Here is a 17,432-nt window from a genome sequence, read left to right as displayed (position 1 = left end):
TTACCAGGTTTTTCTTAGCTCGCACTTGTTTATCCGGTGGTTGTTTATCCAGTACGACTAGCTTTACATTTGAAACTTTTAGAATATATCAGGACACGATGCCAATGCATTCTTTTAATACTTTTAGCCTTAAGTAGAGTTGAATTAATTTTCAGTTTATTCTGTTTTGTATGAAAAGTTATTTTGGAAGAAATCCGTAATCCAATCCACTATTATTGGTTGCTAAGGAGGTGGTCCTAGCAACTAAATTATTAATATATACGTATGTTACTATGGAAATCAAAATTAAATTTCAGTATTCTATATTTGTTTGTTGCAAAATATCAAAATAATGATTTGTTGACATTTGCCTTATTTGTCCTAAATTAATAATACATAGAATTGTCAAGTTTATAATATGATTCAACAGAAAATTTAAAAACGTGGTATATAAAAAGTTCTTTTTATCTTGTAATTATTTCTAATAAAGTTTGTGAGGTGTCTTGTCGTTTTAGTATCGCGAAAATTTTATAACTTGAGTAGTGTGCCATGATGCGGAAAAAGGTTGGGAAGTATACTATACCATAAAACGACAGGTTTAAGAACGAGTGGTTAATTATTAACAATGTATAACGGATACGTCTTAGTATTAGTCGGACTACATAGGTACATCTTTCAGAGAGCTTCGGTTGCACTGGTTCCATACATATTCAAGAAAAGGAAAAACTGACTATTACTCCAAAATAACACAGATGTTACTCGGAGTGAGGAATCCAATCCCGAGTCAAAATTTTGATCCCGGGATTTCAGGATTGCAATTTGACGATCCCGAGACTGTCCCGGTATTGGCGTTTTTTAAGGTAGTTAATATTATTTTTTTTATGTATACAAATAGCATTGATAAAATCGGTCAAAAATGTCGAGTATAATTCGAGTGCTTAAAGTCAGACAACGTTATCTACAAAAAAGTGTTTTTTTTTAGATAACGTTATTTTACATTTACGGCTACACGATAGTCAAACAACGTTATGTCAATCTTTTCTAATTTCTTATTAAATCGTCAGTAAAGTTTAACGCTAACTACATAAGTTACCCTTGTTTTCATATTTTTTTAAAACTATCCGTATAAATTTTAACATCATCATAAGCAGGATAAATGTACAATACACAATAAATTATAAAATATTAACATTAGGTTTTAAATAAACATTTCCCTTGTTGAGTTACAAGAATCTAAAATAACGATTTTTGGCTCTCCTGTAAAGTTGCACTTTTGTAGATAGTGTTGTTTGACACTAAGCCCTCGAATTTACAGGTACTCTTCAAGACATTTAATGTTTAATATTGTGTACGTTCAATCTTGGAAATATATGGGTTTCATGGAGTAAATAATATTGTAATATAGATGATATTGTGAATGTAAAACAGTTTTTTTTTTAAAATTTATTTAAGAAAAGATAACATTCAAAAAATTCGGCATAGAAAGAAGTGTCTGCCTGCACCTCCGTGGCACTGGCGGTTAGACGCCGTTCGCGTGCCAGAACTTCAATGGCGTCTAGCTGGTTAATTGAACGAATTTATTATTTTTCTGATGTTATTACGATTGCGTATGACAACAAAAAATGGTTATTTAGTATTATCCGTCTATTAGCATCCGGCGATTCCCCCTGTGATACTTTACTAACATAATTTTGTACACGTACTAATTGATTGTGATTGATAAACAAATCAATCCCGAAGGTTTCGGGATTCTGTTTACTTATCCCGGGATACATAGGTATCGAAAATTGTCCGGGATCCCGGGATTGGATTCCCTAACTCGGAGCAATTCAATAAACAAGACGAAAATCTACAATAATTGTCAACACACGGCACTGCGTCTTACTTGATTCCAAATGCATTTGACTGCAATCAAGTATGATGTATTAAAAATATTTTGCAGTTGTTCTCTTGCTGTTGCTCGTTGTTAACGTGGCCGTGTTAAAAAGCTTCATACCTCGCCTATCACTTCTCGGTATAATTAACTGCCTGAATACGATTTACTATAATTTTTATTAATTTTTGTTGAATTTGCAAGGCGACAACATAACATCGGTGTTTTGTAAAAAGAGCGAATCAGCCGTTTTGGCGAAATCGAGATTTTAATGAAAAAACAATATAAATGTACCTACCTCACAAGCTTTGTTGTGTAAAAACGGTGAATTTCTATCTCCACAGGAAAGTACTTAAAACGATAATCGTAAGGGCGAATATCCACTTAGTAATTATTACGAATAAAAAGCGAATGTGACATATTAGGCCTTTGAAAATATTATATTATAATGCCTATTATGAAGACAGTATTCTTTCCAAGCGTCATTATAAACTTATTGGACATTTTATAATCATCCACAGGTAACTAATAAATAATGGCAAAAGTTAAAAATCCTTCTCCTGTAATATAGTATTTTGGTTAATTCGCCCTTTTTACAAAACAACGACGATAAATTATGTTAGAATAACCCTGCAGATTTCCGAATTAGTGATGTTTGTTTGTAGTGATTGTTTTTAGTGCATATAGACAAGAAAAAAAATATAGGTCTATTACCTCGATGTGTTTGACATTGACAAAAGTGTGCAAAAACAAAATGGCTTACTACGCGACATTGTTTTCTGAAAGACGTCGACAAAAACTACTAATGATAAATTGAAGGAAGTAAAAACACCTCACAAAAACTAATAAAAACGAATTTCCTTAACACGACAAAGATAATATTATTTATTTAATTCAATAATAAAAGATAAATTATAATTCATGTTCATCAGCGGAGCATACATACCAGTGGCGAAGGGTGGAGGCAGGCTGTTAAGATCCGATATAACTAGTGCACATTAAACTTTGTCAGTCAAACGTGTTTGTTTTCATTGAAATAAGACTACGATGTGTAAACAGTGATTGTTAGTTTTTAAAATTAAATTGAGCCCCAACTAAACCAAACGAAAATAGTTCAGGTGAGCAAAAGATTTTTTAACATCTTTGGTAGTGAACTGTGTGCGAAACTATTTTTATTAACTACGTAAATAAATAGAGAAACTGTTAAGCAACGAGTATCATTCTATTATCTCATGGAAAAAAATGTTATATGAAGACATCACGACTATGGCTGCTGACTTCTGAATAACTTACGGCATTCGATGGAGGCGCCCGAAGCAATCTTCGGACAGAGATGATGTAAAATTGAAAATGTTCTATTTACACCACGACGTAAGCGATTGACAGATTTCCGACATTGTTTTGACGCCGATCATCAGTCGACGGAGATCGTGTCGGTTCGTGTAATTGGTATACAAGGGTTTTCAGCTGATTTGTGGTTTACCTGTAAAAAAAGAAACAGAATACATTAGAAGGGTTGTATTAAGCAAGGCATCGACGCAACCTAATCATGTAATTTGTGATTTCTCTTATAATATTTATCGCTTGTTTGAACGTATCGTCTAGCTAGGCAATCTGATACAAATTATTGATGTTATTCCAATAGGGGCAAGGGAGGGTTGTGAATATTTTATAAGGGTTCGACCTATATACGATGCTTCAGATGATGACAAGCCTGTACTGTTTAGTTTAGACGCAGTAATGTTAATTTGATCACAATCTTGAGACAATAGAGGTTCAGGTTGTCTTCGAACGAGTCGTTATCTACTATGCGATTTCCTTACAAAGTAACCAAGTTGAATGGAAAAGTAAACATCACGTCAAAAATACATATTATATAAAAAAATTTTAGATCCACTTTTATTATAATATGTTAGTGAATTATAAACATTTTTATTTCAAAGAACACTAAAACATTAAATATTTTCCCATCAAAATCAGGTACAAGACCTTTATTCTGAGCCGCCATTTCAATATTTTAGCCATAGTCAAACCACACGATTGTGAATAATAACTCAATTTGTGAAGCGCTTCATTTGTAATTAAGAACGCTAGTTAATTTCGGCGTACACTCATACACTCAAGGTCTCAGCCCTTGCACTATGCAACTCGGTGGCCGAGTACGCCTGTCCGGTATGGCACCAGTCTGCGCACACGAGATGTGGACACTGCGCTAACGAAACCTGCCGGATCGTGACGGGGTGCATGAAACCCAACCTGTCACCAACGAAACTGCAGCCCGAGTTGAAAAGGCAGCCCAAGAGAGGGACCCGCGATACGTCATGCATCGGTATCAAATGTGCAAAATCAGGTTAAATCCAGACTAAGCTTTTTGGCGACAACCATACCTCTGACCACCTCACCCGAAGAAGACAGACTATGGGAGGCGAACCTAGCCTCTGAGGGTCTAGAAGATTGGGTAAAGCCAGCGGAGCATCTCCCACCCGGAGCCAGTCTCGGTTACCGTACATGGAAAGCCCTAAACAGATTGAGAACCATGGTAGGGCGCACTCGAGACAACATGGTGAAGTGGGTGTACTCCGATGACCAAACCTGCGAGTGCCGTGAAATCCAAAGCGTGGAACACCTTTTTTCATACAAGGCTTGAGCAGTAACCTGCAATTTCGACGAGATCCTACAAGCCGAGGAAAATGGTGTTGCCTTCGGCAACTTAAGGAGCGACACATTTTAGCTATTGAAGACCCGACACGACGAAGATGAAGGTGGCTCAATTGATAAATACCGGAATCCAATGGATGCAGGTTTGATTTCCACCTAGCGCCATTTTATAGAGTATAGACGGTGAGGTTAGATCTGGGGTGCTTTCAAATAACGTATGTTCAATAAAGAATACTTATTACATCACCAAATACCAAATAAAAATAGTTTATTAAATTGTATATTTACATTTATTTAATTTATAGGTGAAGGATTCGAGTATGAAGTACTATAATATACCTCTAAAGTCTTAAGTAGTCTAAGTACTAGCACATCTTTCCAAAAGTCACCCTTCGCCACTGCTACGAGTAGATACAGTATAAAGTCTTTGGACTACGCCCTATTTGGGACAGATTATTTATTAGGAAAGCTCAATAATTTTACGATGCCAGAGTGTGTTTAAAAAAAGCTTTCTTAGCGAATCTGACCCACTTACGAATGCGAGCCGAGTGTAGTTTAATATGGTCATCAAACGTAAGAGATATAAGTACGAACGGAATTAATTTACTATTGCACCAGATCTCAATTTAGAATTTAGATGAAACTAAATTATACTTAATACTGCGACCAGTGTCTTCGATTTAATTGCTTCGAGTGTTTTGATTGCAGTACGCATGTGGTAAGATTTTATTGATATTATCGCGTCATCGAAAAAATTGTTGTTTATGTATTTTGTTTTAAAATTGTAAGTAGGTATACAGCAAAGTTCTTCGCAATTGTTTTTTTTTAAGATTAAACCTATATATTAGTATATACGACAGTTTAAGTTGTGATCGATAAATCTCCTCTCGGGAAGTTTCGACAATTAATCCAAAAAGGTCAATCTCGAGAACTTAATTTTCCGAAATTTCGGACATTTTCATTTCTCGAGAAATAGTTAAATAACAAAAGGAAAAATTGTAGCGGAAAGTGTAGGCTGCCGATCGCAATCGATTAACAATTTCAGACATAAACCCCTAGCCCTCCCTTTGATTGTTTTTTTTTTAACTTCTTCTATAAAGTCTATTGATAATATGGACTAAAATCTCGAAGATACCTACAATTCTTCATTTTCGACTTTTACACAGTACCTCTACCTACCCGGGCAGATCTTGCCAAACCGAGGCAATTATTTCGCACCTACATACGAATAGATAATGTACTCGTAGCTTTTGGCGATCGGATTTAAACATCACCCATACAGACGAAAGCTCCAAACCCTAGTTATATGAAACGAGTAGGTACTGCCACCAGTGTTGCCAACTGTGGTTGACAAAAACATTCCAGACGGGGTATGAAAACAAGCTATTTGGCATGAAAAAACGCAAATTTCGTGAAAATAAAATTGCAAGTAAATTTACTTATTCTGAAAAAATGTCGATACATGTAAAAACAACACATTTTAACAGAAATATTTCAAAATTAACAATACCTACATATTATATTATGTTAACGACATTAAAGATTCGTTTCATGTTTGAAGACGAGAAGCTTCTTTCTTGTATGACAGACATAGAGAATTAATGAACCATTTAGTTAGATGAATAATAATTGTTAAATTACTATTATTTTATATACGCAAAAATTCGGGGTAATTAAATAATATACAGAAACATTAAATAATGCATGAAATTGTTTCATCGTGTTTTATTTCTCACTAAAATAGGTACCGAGCTACCTGCATTAAGTATCTGATAGTCAGAAATTTGATGCGCACGAAAATAAATATCTAGTTTTTTCAACACACTTAAAGCTGTTAGAGTTAGAGGTATCAAAAAACGCTAGTAAAAACGCCACAAGCCAGATGAATTTTTTTTAAGCTAGATGCCTATCGAAAAATGCTAGATCTGGCAAGAAAAACGCTAAATTAGCAATGCTTACTGCCACTCGCTCATACCGTTACTATTATAAGGTAAACTAAATCATAATCATGCCCAATGGAACAAAGAATGACTAAATAGAATCCACCACCAACATAAGTTATTTTACGTATTTTGTATGATCGGTTGCATATACACATATTATAGCGGTATGATCGCGTAGCAACGTTCGCAAACATTTTTATTTTGCTCCTTTGCGCGTGAATAGGGTTTGGAAATGTAGTCTGTATGGGCGACGTTGAAATTCGGTCGCCAAAAGCTACATCGGTACTGGAGCGAAAATTGCCTCCGCCTTGCTAGGCAAACCGTATGCTTTCTGATAAATAGGGTTTGGCAAGACGCCACCCAGGCCATTTGAATATGCATATTATGAAATAGTTGCGCGTGAATAGGGTTTGGAAATGTAGTCTGTATGGGCGACGTTGAAATTCGGTCGCCAAAAGCTACATCGGTACTGGAGCGAAAATTGCCACCGCCTTGCTAGGCAAACCCTATGCTTTCTGATGAATAGGGTTTGGCAAGACGCCACCCAGGCCATTTGAATATGCATATTATGAAATAGTATTTACAAATAAATAGCAAACGATTTTATTTCTAAGGATGAATATTCCTAAAACCCGAAGCCATTTCGTGTTAATAGTCGCGATACACAACCATAGATAGGGTAGGTACTAATAACGACATCGATGCAAACAATAGGGCAATATAGCATTCGTTTCATATAACAATTCCGGTGGTGTTTCGAAAATACTATCGAACTAAAGTAAAACATAGTAAAACTGTACAAAACGGCCAAAGCAGTGTTCTAAAGACAGCTAAATTGATGAAATAATGAAGATTTGTTGAAATACGCAGCAACCATATACTATAGATACATCTAGACGCCACCAGTTGCATTGCTAAATGAAGCTACGTGCCGTGCGTTTGGTTTGTGGGCGAGCGAACGCATTCGCCTACAAATGTTCGAGACCATAGACCATTTCGCTAGTGCTCGCACTAGACGCTCAGAATTAAAATATAATTTTCTATTTTTTTTACGTTATATACTATTTTTAAGCGGTCAAAATGCAACCAATTAGGTAAAGATATCCATAATTTAAGTTATTTTAAAGAAACACTAGGTCACTGATATTAAAATAAATAATAATATACAAATAAATTGTCACGAACATTATCAACTTACCTATGATACGTAATACTATCTTCTTGCTTATCAGTACGGCTACCATATTTTAATACAACACGCAGAACCACCTTTTCTATTTAATTAACTAAAAATATTTACCACTGACTTTATGTTTAACACAAAAAATAGCAAATTTAGCAACACGAACTCGCAGATTATCGACGCTGCGTGAAGCGATTCAGCACGATTTGCCGGCGATACTTTTGGAAACTAACTCAAAAATAGGTAGACCTTTTATCTTACTCTAGCGCGTGTCGCAGAGATTATAAGGGTACCGAATAGTTTATCACTCGCACTCATGCATCGTTTTTGTTCAGGCCTTGGCAGCAACGCAATTTCATGCATCAAGAATAATGGGGGAAATGGGTGATGCATTAATTCAATAGATCGGTAACGGCTGCATGAAATTATATAATTTTATTAGTAACATCCACTATATTAATATTACAACTGAGAGATAACTTAAATTTATATAAGATTAAATAACTAGCTTTACGAATTGTAAATCATAGCCCAACGTCTGCTGAATCGAATGTTAGCGTACCCAAAATTCTAAGAAGGCACACGACAAGTCAGCCAGCGACGGTATTCAGGTAAAGAGATCGCCAACGATGCGTAAGAGAGGGTGATGATTCCACATAAATTGTTGTCACTTGCCATTTATCTGGTGATTCGGGTATTGATTATTGTATACGCTGTAATCGTTATTTTTAAATAAATATTGCACTGCCATAAAATTCTTGTTGATCGTTGGAATCGCCACCCCCAGTTTTTTAACAATAGTAAACAAAAACATAGGGCACTAGAAATAATAAGACACATCTAAATGTAACTTTGAATAAATATTGAAAAATAATATGAATGCCGCACTGTTTACTAAAAATACACAACTTGGAAAAGCGTCAGAAACTGTCATATTATTATTAAATAAATCATACAAAATTGTTAGATCAATCATCCGGCAAGCGATAGATGGGTGATCGTTTTTTTATTGATTTAATATTGCTAAGTAAGCGTAACGTAAGGATTAGAGGAAAATAGTCGGACACCTTAGGTGAAACGATCTCTACAAGAATGTTGTGACATCTAACTTATGAGATCAGATTACCTTTGAATGTGACCCACGTGAAAATTTCTCACAAAGCCTTATTGCCTGCCTACCTCTGGATATAGTCAAGCATCAATTTGCGCTACTGTTTCCGACATACTATCGATGCCCAATAGAGTTCTTAGGACATTTTGTGTTCGTGGAAATGTGTGTGAAATATTAAGAATAAAATAGTATTTATTCGTTGTTATGACGATTTTCCACAATGATCGAAAGATAGCCGAGAAGTTCAAATTTACCTACAATACCATTGGTAGCAAACCTATGGCACGCGTACCACTAGTGGCACGCGTTTGAAGAGAAAAAAATACCTATAATAATAATAAGTGACAGATCGCATTGTATAAAAAATAGCAGGCAAATACTCTTCAGGAACAAGCATTACGTTTAATGTAAATATAATATATAATTGCATAAATCGGTCCTTAGGCTTTATGCGTCACATATTATAATAATATTATCGCACTAACCTCATCAGGCGGCGGGGGAAGCCGCGCCGCTAATCTATAATTTTGACCGTTTTACAATTCATGACACCACTGTAGCCAGAGAATGCCTTATCTGATTTCATTTCTACCATCAAAAATGGGACCACCAAATAAGAAACAAAAACTTGGAGGAGCCTAGTAGTAATTCTGGCAGACCGTTTCAAAAATTGGTGGACCGAAGTGTATGACGTAATTGAAAAAAGTGATGAAGCTATATGCGTGCTATGTTCTGTGAGTGGTGTCTAGATATTTCATCGTTTTTAATAGAATTCTTAACCATTTTTCTCCATGAAAAACAGCTCAGCACGTCAGATTGTTGAAAAATAATATTTGGGAAATTTTGTTACCCTGTATTATATATACCTTCTATTGATTAGGTGGCTATGTTAAACTCCAGATTTTTTAGTTGATATTCAAACTGTTATATGCAGGGAATACGACGAGTCGATGCTGCCAACTGGGCGCTAGGAGAGCCGAACGACGGACATCTTGGCGACATATCGATGAATGAAATGCGTAAAGAAATTCACGTAGGTACGTTACAACTTGAACAGTAAGGACATAGTTAGCAATTTTGAATTGTAAATATTGTGGTTAAAATTAACCGTACACCGTACTTCTCCGCCGTACAGTTGTGTTTTGAAAACAAATGAACGATTTTTTTTTCCATTAAATTGTTGTCAGGTTGTCAATGACATATACCGGTATAAAGGTAGACTATAAAAGAATATATAAAGCGCAAAGTGTTCAACCAGTGTGTGCTTCCCGTGATGACATATGCGTGTGAAACATGGACCCTAAGTAAAAGAGAGATCCAGAATCTTAGAGTAGCACAACGTGGTATGGAGAGGTGCATGCTGGGCATAACGCGAAAGGACAAAAAGAGGAATGAGTGGATAAGGAAGCAGACAAGGGTTTGCGATGTAATAGAGTTTATTAAAAGCCTTAAATGGAGATGGGCTGGACACATAGCTCGAAGAAGAGACAATCGTTGGACAAATCTAGTCATCCAGATGTATCCAAGAAGTACAAAACGTCCACAAGGTAGACCTAGAGGCCGCTGGATCGATGAAATGATAAAGTTCTGCGGAAGTACGTGGCAACGCAATGCACAGGACCGAGAGAAGTGGAAGCAACTTGAAGAGGCCTTCATCCAGCAGTGGATAGATTCCGGCTGATGATGATGATGATGATGATAGAATTTAATACGAATGCAACGGTAAATCTTGATGTGATCATGGAAGTCTGTAGTCAAGTGTAGGTACGCAGTCAAAAAAGTAGGAACTTCTAGTATGACATTTGCACTTACTGGCAGAGTGGTAGGTATGGGGAAGGCAAAATGAAAGCCGAAGTGCGACATTTCGGGATTTTTTTTCGACAATGTCTGATCCTAATAGGATCATATGGGCCTCCACAGAGTAGAGGTTTGTATTAACAGATTTTGTTTTTTTACGAGAAATGGATGTCAGCCACTTGCTCAACCTATTAGGTCCATACCCTGACTCACACACAAATTGAAAAACAATATGTGTACTTGCCAGACCCAGGATTCGAACCCGAGACCCACGGCGTGATAGTCCACCGCTTAAGCCGCGCGGCCACCGTGGGTATATATTCGGGATTATACTGTGTCTGATTATACTATGTCGAGTGAAAATAGTTGCGTGTGCCTCCAGATGTTTTTTTCAAACTAAAATGTTTTATTCCAGCAGTGCGAAGGTCCATAAGATAACGTGTGTTTTGAATAACGATGACGTCACATCGACGTATTCGACACGTTGCAAGCGTGACGAGTTTTGATGTGAGAGCCGGCTTAATGTCAATAAAACTCCGGGAGATATCGGACATATACTAGATTATGGGCGCGGGGAATGTGCAGTACCGGGGGGCGGGTGTCAGTTTAGGTGTAGAAGACTTGATATTATAAAAGTCGCAAATAGTATATTCGTACATCGCGCTTCGTATACAAATCGCGCATAGAGCAAAGGGCGTACGGCAAGTATTTACTCTCAATTCTAGATTGAGGGAAAATAATTTGTTTACTAATTCTAGTAAATGTAAAGAGTCTCGTGTTTGCATACGACGAGTGAATACGAAATCCCTTTCGTATTGAAAAGGATATCTGGTAAACATTGGTCGGTAATGTATGCAGAGCCGGGACCCTTTCAAAGGATTTCTGTAGGTATGCGAATGCCATGCCATCCATGCTCACAGCGAGCTAATAGACGGTCTTGTATGGCGCAGTTATTTTTTATTTTGTAATAAAATATTAAAATATAGTAGGGTACCGACGACCTTGCCAAATGAAAAGGGAAATTCGATAAATAACTTCTATATTAAAGAGGGCGGTACTATTTATTAAATTTATTATAAAAAAGGGTCGTCGATAAAATCACAGTAAAATATTGGGATGAATTTAAAAAAAGAAATGAAAAATACACAACTTTTTTTAAATTAGCGAAAATCAATTTGCGAAACCATAAAAATAATGAAATTAAATAAATAATAACAATTTATCAATTCATTAAATTTAACCTGCGCGTATAAATGGTACTGAGAGGCCGTACTGAGTTTAAAAAAAAAGTTTTTTGTACTACACTTAAATCTGCAAGAAGAATATGATTAGTGATTACCCTTATTATATATAAATAAATATAAATTATCCCCCTAGGCCCAAGGATTTAATCACTATCATCAAATTTCATATCAGCTAAAAAAACAATACCTACCTATTATACAATATGACTGTAGCAATCATACAAATGATGTTATCAAAACAAAATAATAGAGCGATAATAATAGTCAGCATTTCCTCAATCATAACTAGACTCGTAGGGTCTGTTGTGGTTTGTTAATTGCGACAATATCTCTTGTAATATATGTACTGCATTCAATTGTATAGATTGGAAGGACAATGCATGAATCCTCAATCAACTCATCGAGTCCGTAAAATGTCAGTCGATTAAATTTAATATGATACAAAATAGTACAACAAAAAAATGTATTAGAAGTGAATGGAATACTGCTATACGTTTCCATAGCGTTGGCGAACTTTTACATTTTGCTTAATACATATTTTAAAATTTTAAATAATATTAAAGTGAGAACAATTTCTGTAAAAGATTTGAGAACTTAAGTACTTGATTAATTTTTCTCCCTCTATCTTTAGGATATAGGTTAGTATATTTATTATTATTATTATTATTAGCGGTTAATGTCTGAGGAGTTATTGCCCTAGAATCAATGACATTAATATGGACGAAGCATCTGGAAAATAAAATGACACTCACTTTGTGTCGGGTCTGCCGGATGGCGAAATTCATATTTTAATATCGGTATCCTACACTCAAATGAACATTCTGCTTGCAAGCGGTCTGGCGACACCGCTGGGTCTGCCCATACAAAATTTCTGACTGTCAGGTTTCGACTCCGCCGTTATTATTGTGTTACAAAATGCCAATGTGCCTAGTTAAAAATTGTTAAAAAAATCTACTAAACACTCCAAAAAAGATGGGATATCACTTTTCATGTCTTAGTATTATTTATTATTGATAAAATGCCATTTTAAGATATTTATGAATGTTTATTCAATGCAATTGAATGACAGAAACCATTGGACAGACGCCTGTGATACGCTGGGGGACATTTCAACTCTCTGGCGGACTCTGAGGCGGACGAAACCGGTCTTAATCTATTGATTAAAGGTGGAATAAGTACTACAAAAAATTGCGTTTTATTAAATAAAAACAACGATACAATGCAGTTCCACCATGGATTGACAGTTAACAAAATAAAAGAATTTATTATTAATTATTTTTGACAAAGCTGCAATAGCTGCTTCGTGATCGGAGGCTACCGTATTGCATACATTGTGATAGATCGGCTGACGTCACATGACATAAAGTCAATACAAAAAAATCAGCATTTCTTGCAGAATAATCTGATAAATACGTCAACGACAGATGGCGCACTACAAAACATTTTTATACCATGTCCGACCCTATAGATACAGTACAAAATTTTGTTTTTGCGATAAATGGATGTTAACCACTTGCTCAACCTATTAGATTCATACTCTGACTCAAACAAAAATTGAAAAATAGTATGTGTACTTGCCAAACCCACGATCTTATGGGCTGACGCCTAAGCTGCTTGATCATCGTGGGCGTATATTAAAATTATTTTTATAAAATATAAAATAATCAAGTGATTATTTGAATACGTCAATATGCAATTAAAAATATTTTTCGAACGTAGGCTTTAAATAGTTGCCTAGTATAGAGTCTTCGCAACTGCTATAATAGAGAGTGGAGTGTATTCTGCCTGTAGATCGGTACCTATGTACACATTTGGAATGTGAAAAGGCTCGACATGTCTAGATCGCTTAGTTTGAGTGCTCACCTGTGGCTCAAAGCTCAAACCATGTGTCAAGTTACCACTCCTTGGATATGCGTATAGCGCATCGTTTGGAGCACTCATATTTTTCCGCGATGATCTTCAGAGTTATTAAAACCTCACTGGATAACTGTGACTTATTATTGTATAACAAGACGTATAATCCTAAGTGACATGAACGTATATGTCAAGTAGACGGTGGACTAAAATAAGGGACAGTAAAAAACAGGTTTTTTCTTTAAATTCAAAATGAAAAATTTTAAAACATAAAGTACCCTCGCAATTTTTCCAAGTGAGATGTCACAGAAGGCGAATGCTATTAAAAATAATGTAGCCTCTTAAATTGTTGATATTTTTTTTCATAAGCCATACGCCGAAAGCTTTTAGTCTAAAATGAGAGAAAATAATGTGAAACACATGTAGGTAAGACGTAAATATAGTACACACCTAAGTGACTTCTATAAATATTACAAAATGGTTTGTGTGTTTTCGCAATATTCGCCAGGTATGTAATTGCAAAAACGTTAAAAGGAAAGTGATATGCGAGTAAAGTAAAATCTCGATTTAACGTAAACGGGATTACATGTAATTTATAAGTAAACATTTGCAAGCATTGTAAATGATGTAGACGTAGAACTTATTATGAACAAGCTTTTCGAGTAGCATTTAACCAAGCGACATTTTGAAGACATGACGTGCCGTTTATTCGTTTCGTCAAGAATTTTTTCTGCCATCTGCAACACGTAGAAATGTTTTCGGTCAAAATAGATTCGTATCGGACAGGGGACCGGTGATGATGACTGTTGTGGTGATTGCAATACACGATAGAAATAACAAAACGCCGTTAGACAGTGATAGATGTATAACATACAAGAAGTATATGCCTAGGAACATTTTTCTATCATATTCGGCTTAACTCTAAAAAATTAGAATAAACTTAGTTTATGTTTAGTTTATTTAAAATAGTATTATTGTATAAAACCATGATTTCTTATTTTGCAGTCTGCCAAGTGCAGCGCTAATCATTAATTATATTCATATAAATATTATTTATGAATACAGACTCATAATTTTTATAGAATTTAAGTGTCGCTAGTTTCTCAAATTTTAATTGTTAAACGATAAAATAATACATAAATAAATTCGCGCGTTTTTGCGTCTTGTCTGCGAATTGTCTTCATAAGTAATAATTAACTCACTCATGAGAATTAAAAGGAGAAAAAAGTGGACCAACAACCAAACAAAATTTTGCAACAAAAACTGCTACATTGTTTTTTTAAATTTCAATAAGTACCTATTATATTTTTTAAGCTTTTGTAGGTATTGAAATGCTTCAATTCATACTATTCTTTTTAAATATGTAAGTAAATTTGTAGAGGTTTAAGAAATATCTAAAAATAAAAACAAAACATTATTTCCAAGGACAACCGGCGACAGGTAATTGACGCCGATGGTCTCCAATGGGTTAACGTTTAGAAAAATTTTCAATTATTTTGATGTGTCATAATAATCGTTTAGTATCGAAGATTTGCCACCTCAATTTTTGTATAAAAATAAAATTAAAGATTGTGGGATTAATGCTTATTATATTATCTACTTACTACATACGATAGTCACTAATATATTATAGACTATTTATAGTACCTACATTATTTTAAAACTATAGGTGTCTGGTGTTAGGTTTATGTCTGAGATTTGGGAGACTCTCATAACTCACACAGCGAGCGATCGAAAGAGTTAAGTGAACGTAAAACTTGGGGACACGGGCTTTTGTTTATAAACAAACAAAAGCCATTACGCCGGTTGTGGAGAACAAGCCAGATGCGCCGCCCTGCTTCAGCCAACGGGGAACCTTTTAGCAAATCGCCCCTATGCTCTGTTCAAAACTTCGACTTGTTCAGTGACACGCAACTCGCTAATAATTATAAAGTCAATAATTAATGCATTTAATTTAGCGGAATTTTTTTAAAGATCATATCGACATGAATATCACTTGGGTCGGTTACTTAATTGGTTTAGTTTCAAATCCCCCTAAAACGGTTTTTGATTTTTTTGAGTTATATTGTTATATAATAATATGTATTTAGATTGATATTTTGGTTAGCTATATGGTGGACAAAGATTGAACTTAAAAAAAAAACGCCAAAAACTGTCAATATGTATGATCAAAAATTAGGGTAAATTTCAAAACCCGCTAAAATGGTTGGGTGTGATTATCAAAAACCCCTAAAATGGATAAACCAAATACATAAATTACTAATATAATAATAATAAATACTAAATACATAAAGTTAACAGATTTAATAGAGATGAGTTTTTTTATCAATACTACCTAAACTCGCTTTTCTCATTTTTCTCAGAACTAACTAAAACCGTTTTAGGGGGTTTTGAAACCAGGCGTTTCAGTTACTACCTATCACATAAAAAAAGAAAATGTCCGGAAAATTGTACATAATAATATGTAGTATAATAAATATGTACATAATTCTACATAATATGAACGGTGACACGGTCAATTGCATATTATGCGTATCACAGTTCACTGTGAGATGTTGTGTCGTAAACCGATAACCGTATAGCATTGAGATCAACGTTTGATACGTATTTCTAAAGAAAACATAATAAAAACCACCGGAATACAACGGAAAGACAGAAGAAAATAAGTAGGAAAGTGATTAAATTATAAAAACAATCAAATCGTACCTATATATTTATATACAAATTTGAATGACTCAAAAGTAGGTAACCAAGTAGGTGCTCGTAAGTATCTAGTTGTATCAAATCTAATAAAATCGGAACATCCGTGTCTGCAATGCTCCACGAACAACGCATTATTTTTAATCGCAATGCTATACGTGCTGTACGGCCATCTTTAGCGGTACGCTAGTCACAAAACGGTCGATTTCGACCGCCTAATGCTATGTGGCAGCTAAAGTTACTTGTGTACGTAATGATTAAGACTCTAGCGCATAGTATTTAAATAATGCATTTTAGTTTAATTATAGAGTAAAAAATATAATTAAAGTTTTGATTATGTTCGAGCCCGCTAGCTAGAGGTTGAGAAAAGCTGGCCCAGACCAACTCGAAGCTGTCAATGTGCTATGTTTATAAACGCAACTCTTAAAGTAAATCAGCTCAACTGATTATAAAGTGAGCTTATTTTTGCTTAGAATTTGAACACTAAAATCACTGCGGAAATAAAATATTGGTATTACGGAGAAAATGTTATTTCTCGTATAACGAAAATAACCTTTTGTATTGGACGACGGACTGGGGCAAAATATATTTTCCGACGGGTTTGAGTACCCATTGACATATTGAGAAAAAAGTTATTTATAAAACACTAATAGGCAGTCGCGCACACGAGGGTGGGGTTTCAGGTCCAGACCCCTCCAGGAACAAAAAAAAAATACTAATTATCATAATATGATCATATGGGCCTCTACAGAGTGGAGGTTTTTATGAACAGATTTTGTTTTTACGAGAAATGGATGTCAGCCACTTGCTCAACCTATTAGGTCCATACTCTGACTCAAACACAAATTGAGAAACAATCTGTGTACTTACCAGACCAAGGATTTGAACCTGAGGCTATAGGCCGACGCTTGTAAACTTATGAATGGAATATTACATCTTCGTCTTCGTCCGGACTCCGGACGTCATAACTGAGGATCATGGCCGGATAGTTTGGTTGCTGAAAAACCCTCTTAATGACTTGGTCCCTCTCCTCTAGGCATTCTACGACATGCAAACAGTGTTTCCAACACAGAAATTTACAAAAATATGT

General features: G+C 35.2%; 1 protein-coding gene across 4 annotated transcripts in view; it reads right to left on the bottom strand.

The window, feature by feature from the left end:
- Positions 1-17,432, bottom strand: part of Dg (Dystroglycan) — a 428,114-nt gene that overhangs the window by 324,514 nt on the left and 86,168 nt on the right. The window contains exon 3 of one of the 4 annotated variants that reach the window (XM_085943734.1): positions 3,146-3,335. The exons of the other annotated variants lie outside the window; for them this stretch is intronic. The gene's annotated coding sequence lies outside the window, so the exon portion shown is untranslated. The remainder of the gene's footprint in view (positions 1-3,145; positions 3,336-17,432) is intronic. 4 annotated transcript variants of the gene reach the window in all.

This window comes from Rhyacophila brunnea, unplaced genomic scaffold (genome assembly GCF_057557595.1).
Source record: "Rhyacophila brunnea isolate RB1 unplaced genomic scaffold, BYU_Rbru_1.0 scaffold_16, whole genome shotgun sequence".
Classification (NCBI taxonomy): Eukaryota; Metazoa; Arthropoda; class Insecta; order Trichoptera; family Rhyacophilidae; genus Rhyacophila; species Rhyacophila brunnea.
This window is presented reverse-complemented; position numbering and strand designations above follow the sequence as displayed.